Here is a 6,440-nt window from a genome sequence, read left to right on the forward strand (position 1 = left end):
AAATGCGGATTATAGCAAAGCAAGCTCCAGAATTAAAATTCCCTGAATCAATATATGAAAATCTGTAGGAAACATCTCTAATCGTATTAAGTTCATCTTTATAGCATTTCCTATCTGCTAATCTAGTGCAAAAACAACTCTGGGTTGGAGAAAATTATTTTCTTCTATTCAACGTGGCTCCTGGAATAGGTTTTGATAGTAAAATGCAATGGAGATAACAATATTAAATTCAGTTATATGTTTATTTCTTCTTAATTCAAAAGGAAAATAGGCAGTGAATCCCGTGTCCTGATTTCCTTTAAACTTTTCTGTACCAATTGCTTAGCTCAACCGTTGTGATGCTGAGAAGGTCGGCGGACAGTTTGGAAGCAGACTACAACTTTTAAAAATATCTGCCTCATAGCAAAAAAAAAAAAAAAAAAGAGGAAACAGTTTGAAAAATCCGACAAATCCGTGGCCGTTTGATTAAGTTCTCCCTCCCGGCCCTGGTGCTGCAGGCGGACTTTGCAGGCGCTGCAGGCACGGCGCCTCGGCAGCCCGGGCGCACCGCACCGCACCGCACCGCACCGCACCGCAGCGCCCGCGCGTTTGGGGGCTTCGCGCTGGGCACCACCGTGCCTCACTTGCCGCGTTTATAAAGCTGGCGAGATTATTTTATTGTCTGCGGCTACTGTCCGGGGTCATCGCGATAGATTTTTAATCAACAACGCAATCGATACCGGTTCATCTGGCGCGGGGGGGCGGGGAGGGCTCGCTGCCCCCAGCGGCAGCGGGGAGCCGGGGGGGAAGCTGGGAGGCGAGAAATTTATGGGGGCGAATGAATCCGGGTCAGGGCGAGGATGAAGGATGGATTCTTGATGGGAGAGAAACGGACGGGAAACGTGGCCGGGCCGAGTGGGCTGGAGAGAAGCGGCAGAGATGCGGTTCTTGGCCGGGCGGTTCAAGGAGGGGGGCGGAAAGACAACGGGGGGGGGGGAGAGGGGGGGCAGGAGCGGCGAGGAGACCCGCTGGCGGGCGGCGGCGGCAGCGCACGTGTGTGCGCGGCGGCGGCAGGGAGCGAGCACCGCACCGCGCCGCACCGCGCCGCACCGCGCCGGGGGGAACTCGCGGACCGCGACCCCGGGAAGCGGCCGTGCCCGCAGCGGGGGCCGGGCCGGGCCGGGCCGGGGCGAGCAGGGCCGGGCCGGGCAGGGCGGGAGGCGGCGCGGCGGGGCCGGGGCGGCGGCGCAGCGCCCCGCGGCCGGGCCGACACGCGTCCTCGGGCCGGGACCTGTCACAGCGGGGGGCCGCTCCTGATTTATCACCCCAAACACACCCGCGCCCACCCTGCCCCGCCGCGCCGCGCCGCGCCTCCCCCTGCTCTCACGGGCACCGACCCGGCCCTTCCTGCGGCCGCCGCCGCCGCCGCCGCCGCCGCGCCCCGCGGAGCCGCCGCGGCTCCAGCCCGCCGGGGCCGGGGCCGGGGCCGGGGCCGGGACCGGGGCCGGGGCCGGGGCCGGGGCCGCCCGGGGCTGCCGAGCGGGGCTCGCCGGGGCCGGGCCGGGCCGGGCCGGGCCGGGGTCAGTCCCGTCCCCCAGCCGGCCCCGCCGGGCCGCCTCGGCCGCAGGGCCCGGCCTCGGGGACTGCTCGGCGCAAGTTGCGCGGAGGCTGGGAGTTGGGGCAGCCTCTTACCTGGCCTTTGGCAGGGCGATTTCCGGGACAAGCGCGGTACCTGCCTCGGTTAGGGACTGCGGGCTGCCAGCGCGGCTGGCGGCTTCCACAATACACAGGCACGGGGAAAACAAAAGGCTGGGACACGGAGCAAATGCACCGAGGGGAGGGGATAAACAAACAAGTGGAATTAGGAAAAGAGCTGCAGTTAAAAAAGAGTTAAAAAAAGAGAAAGAAAGATCAAAGAGCTGGGTAAAAGACTCTTCAAATTACACGTTTGAAGCTTTTCCATAATTCCAAGGCGACAGATAGATAACAAGCTGCACATTCCTTATCACATATGGAATCAATCTGAATGGAGTCTCTTGATCAGAATCTGTTAATTGCAGTGACATATGATTTGGAAAGAAAACACAATTAATGACCCTTCATGTTAAGGCTTTGGGAAGAGGCCACTGACAATCTGCGCTCTGCAGCCGACGTCAACTTTTTTTTATTAGTAGTAAACTATTAGCGGGAGACATTCCCCGAGCCTCGGCGACTGTTTTGTCTCCTTTCCCGTTACAGGTCGCCTTCGGAGGGGGAGGAGAGCAGAGCAGAAGGGGACGAGAGTGTGTGCGCACGTTTCCTTAAAGGTTTGGGGAGCTAAAATGATTTAGTACCTTGTCTGTAAATCTAATGACCTAAGGTGAGAAAAAATACTTCATCTTTTATTATTACCATTTGTGGTGAGCGTTACCAGGAAACAGCAGAACCCGTTTGAAATGGTAAATATATGTATCCATTTAAAAGCCATTATTACAGATATTTTCCCAAAGCGAAATAAAGCAAATCTCCCCAATAACATTTTCTAGCGCCCTCTGTCCAAGGCAGCTGTTTGGCTGCCTCCGCTGCCTTCACTCCAGGCGTTGGTAGCGCAGAGATACCGCGTTTTGTTTCTATATGTTGGTGCCGTCTCCCCGAAGTGTGTGTGTGTGTGTGTGCGCGTGCAAGCAGGAGTGTATGTTTCAAACCTGTTTGTGCGCCACGCGTCCTAGAAAATTATGAAAGGAGGGAGCAACATTTTTAAAAGCTTTACTCTGTCATTAAAAGGTAATGGCTTTGTTTTAGAAGAGAGAGGGAGAAGGATGGGGGGAGAGAGAGAGAGAGAGAGGTTCATTTGAAGGTTATAAAGCATACACTTTAATAGGATCGAAGTGAAATTAGTTAATAAGAAAATGCTGGCCAGAAGCTCTCTGGGCTTTTAAGTGCTCTCCAGGCCATTTAGGGAAATTGAATAAGAACAGACTCAGTTACCTGTAGACCCAACTATTATCTCCAGTTCTGCACAGAGGCGAGAAAGGAAAAATAGTGCCTGAGAGACCTCAAGTTCTGTACACCTCCTGCCAGCCTATTTCCTTGAGAAATAATGTCCCCCTTCTGCTCACAACAGTGTTCCCTCCTTCTTCTTCTGCCTTCAAGCGCATCAGCCTGCACTGTTTGCCACAAGGGGGTAAGCAAAGGTAAGGGGCCATTAGCAGATGCTGATGGCTTCGGGGGCAGTGCTGAAAAGCAGCCTCTTCCCCACTCGGGCAGAGCTGGCCTCCTGGTATTAGTTTTTGGCTTTCATTGCGCCGAGTTTTTCCCACCATTGTGGTGCTTTGCTGATTTGTATTCGGAATGTTGCCAGTAGGTCAGTATATTGTGTTACCTAACTTCCTATCTGTTCCCTTTCTCCCTCTCTTTAAACTTTATAGTTTTTAGAGGTGTTAATAAAACCTTTCCTTTGGTAAATCGTCCATTGGAAACCCCACCGAACCTGGAAAGACTTCAGAAAAAAAACAGCGCTCAGGAATGAGACGTTGGGAGAAGGCTTTTGTCCAAAAAATGCATAATTGCTGTGAATCTTAGGAAACATTAATCTTTATAGGAATTTGTGATTCATATCTGTGGTTTGACCGTTTAGGTGATTTATAATCTGTTAGTGCAATTCACTAATTTTATGCCAATATATTTTATGTGCACTGCTAGACTTTCCACAGTCCATCGGAATGAGTGGCTTTTGTGCATTTCGCGTGTAAATGTGGCTATTTTACTCCGACGTCCAGCGGGGGATGTTCTCGCCGCTGCTCCCGAGCGACGCTTTGGCCGTGGAGCCGCGGGCGGGGAGCGCACAGGGAGCCGCTCGGCGCGACGCCTTCCCACGCTCGGGGCCGGGTCTGCCCGTCACCGCGCACCCCGCGCACCCGCGCACCCCGCGCGCGCCGTTCCCGGCCCGGGAGACCCGTGGGAGCCCCGCGGGCGGAGGGCTCGCGGGGCCCCGGCCGCCGCGGCGGGCTCAGCTGCCTTTCAGCACCTTCCTGGAAGCCAAGCGGGCGATTTCCCGACCTTTTGCCGGTTTGGGCATTTCGGCGCTCCGCGGCCGCCACGCGGGAGACCCGCGGGTGCGGACAGCTTCGTGGCGTTTGCAACTCGGTTTATTAGCTGGAGGGGAAAACACAAGAAAAGAAAAGCAGCAGCAGCTGCACTGAAGATAACACTGCGCGGGGTCTAATCTTGTGACACAATCATTAATTACTATTGTATTAATTACTAGTTTTCCAAAACAGTCCCTGCCCGGAAGAGCTTCCAGCCCACATCTGCTGTCTAATGATACTCTGGTTCGAAAACGGTTCCTCCTTTAGCTCCTAGGTAACGTTTACAAATGACAACACCTACAGTATCAAAGCCCATAATCTTGCAGCCTGAGATCTTCTGTCCCATCGGCCTGGGAAGGATGATTTTGATGCCGATAAGATACATTTAAATATCAAAGTCTTTGTTCATGTGCATATTCCGCCTAAACTTTTAGAGTGCGATTGCGTAACTGCTTTATTTGCTCTTCATCCCATAGATGCTGCCTTATATCAGTAACAAACAAGCATTGATTTTATGGTAAAGTCACTTTGGGATGGGAATGAGTAACTCCAGGCAGTGCTATCACTGTATTACATGGAAATGGCCCAGGTAACAAGATGAACATTGATTCAGCATTATGTTTGATCAATAATGAAATAAGTAACTTCAGGGCCAAATTAAAATGCAAGCTGGCTTAACGCTGCCAGCTTCTGGGCTAAGTGACAAGGCTAATTCAGCAGGGAAATGGCAATATTTGCATTAGAGGCTGCATCTGTTGTTTGGTGGAGGAGGCTGCATCTGCAATAACGTCGGATGAAACAACTGCAGCGAGCGGTTGGACACGGGCTGTGGCTCTGGCGAAGTCTGAGGGCGGCCCCCGCACGCCGGGGCCCTCGCACCCCCCGCGCCCCGCACGCCGGGGTTCCCGCACCCCCCGGCCCCGCACCCGCGCGGCTCCCGCGCCCCCCGCGCCCGCCGGCGGCTGGCAGCGCCTCCCCTCGGGGCCGCCCCGCTTCTGGCCGGCCCTTGGTGACCGACAAATTCTTCAAGGCCGGGGAACAGAAACCCCCTGTTCTGCTTCGCAGTTGGTGCTGGCACTCAGCAAAGGAAATCTGCTTTTAAAAAGTATATGGCACCATGTGCCCCCGTCCCCTCCCTCCTCTGGGCAGCCCCCCTCGGAAAAAGGGCTCCAAGGTAAAGCCTGTGTTGTGCAAGTGAGCAGGGGAAGGGGAGTGATTTAGGAGATGAGTGGGAGCACGACCACAGCTCCCTGTATTGGTGGCCTCTGCCCCAGCCGAGCTGCTGTTTTCTCCATGGCTAGTTTTTACAGCTCTGCCATCATTATTGAAACGGTGACACACATTGATTTCCAATAGAGATTCTCGCCTTCAACCAGAGAGCGCAGACACCGGGACATGGAGCGAGTTACCAAGTATAAAACCTCGGCGAGGAAGAGGAAAAAGGAGGGGAAGAAGATGTAAGCCCGTGCCCCAAAGCGGGGCTGCGGCTGCGGCTGGGGCGGGGGCTGCGGGCGCGCACGTGCGGCGCTGGCGGCGGTGCGCGGGGGCTGCTCGCTGCGCGGGGGCTGCTCGCTGCGCGGGGCCGGCGGCTCCTCCGCGCCGCAGCAGTAAGGAGATGTTATCATTTAGGAAGCAGGGCGCGTAGAGGAGATGTTAGGCAGCGTGAGCTATTAGCGTGTGCGTGTAAGGAGGCGGTGGGCATGCACAGAAACACGGGAAAGGCAGCTTGGGTGCGACATAAGCTCGGGAACCTAGAGCAGCTTGGATGGAGGCTGACGGGCGCTTTTTTTTTTTTTTTAAGTCTTATTTTTTCAGACAATTTTGACACATTTCCGGGAGTGAGTGTGAAAAAAAGGAAGAGCTTCCCTAAAAAGCATAGGCAATACCACTCGCTGCAGCCTAAGTTTGAGCACCATGAACGGAGGGTGCCCGAGCTGCGTGTGCGGAGCCGTCGCGGCTGAGAGCATCGCGCCGGCAAAACAGCGCTGCTCCGTCTCACCTGGCGGGGACCCCACACCGATGTGTGTATTTGGGGGGGGGAGAGGGGGCGCCCCTACCCCGGCCTCCCGCGGCGGCTGGTTTCTGCCCCGGCCCGCGGCCCGCGCAGGGCAGCGCGGCGCAGCCCCGACGCCCCGGCGCTGGGCGCGGCGACGGCCGCTCGCCTTCCCCAACCCGCGGGGGGCGCAGACCCGCCGGGCCCCCGCGGGCGGCAGGATCCGGCCCCTCTTTAGGTGCTTCCGTGCTCCCGGCAAGCACAGGGAGAGGGAGGCGGAGAGATGCGAAGCTCCCCGGGTTCAAACCAGGGCTCCTCGGCCCGGGGCCGAGCGGGACCCCAGCCCAGCCCTGGCTGCGCGGGTGCGGGAGTTGCGCCCAGCCCCTCGCGGGCGCTGCAGG

At 56.6% G+C, this 6,440-nt stretch overlaps 1 long non-coding RNA gene across 1 annotated transcript in view; it reads left to right on the top strand.

The window, feature by feature from the left end:
* Nucleotides 1–2,212: 2,212 nt before the first annotated feature.
* LOC106483335 (uncharacterized) overlaps nucleotides 2,213–6,440 on the top strand; it is a 14,747-nt gene continuing 10,519 nt past the window's right edge. Inside the window, exon 1 of the long non-coding RNA XR_001292342.1 lies at nucleotides 2,213–2,285. This is a non-coding gene — a long non-coding RNA (uncharacterized lncRNA). The remainder of the gene's footprint in view (nucleotides 2,286–6,440) is intronic.

This window comes from Apteryx mantelli, chromosome 10 (assembly GCF_036417845.1).
Source record: "Apteryx mantelli isolate bAptMan1 chromosome 10, bAptMan1.hap1, whole genome shotgun sequence".
NCBI lineage: Eukaryota > Metazoa > Chordata > Aves > Apterygiformes > Apterygidae > Apteryx > Apteryx mantelli.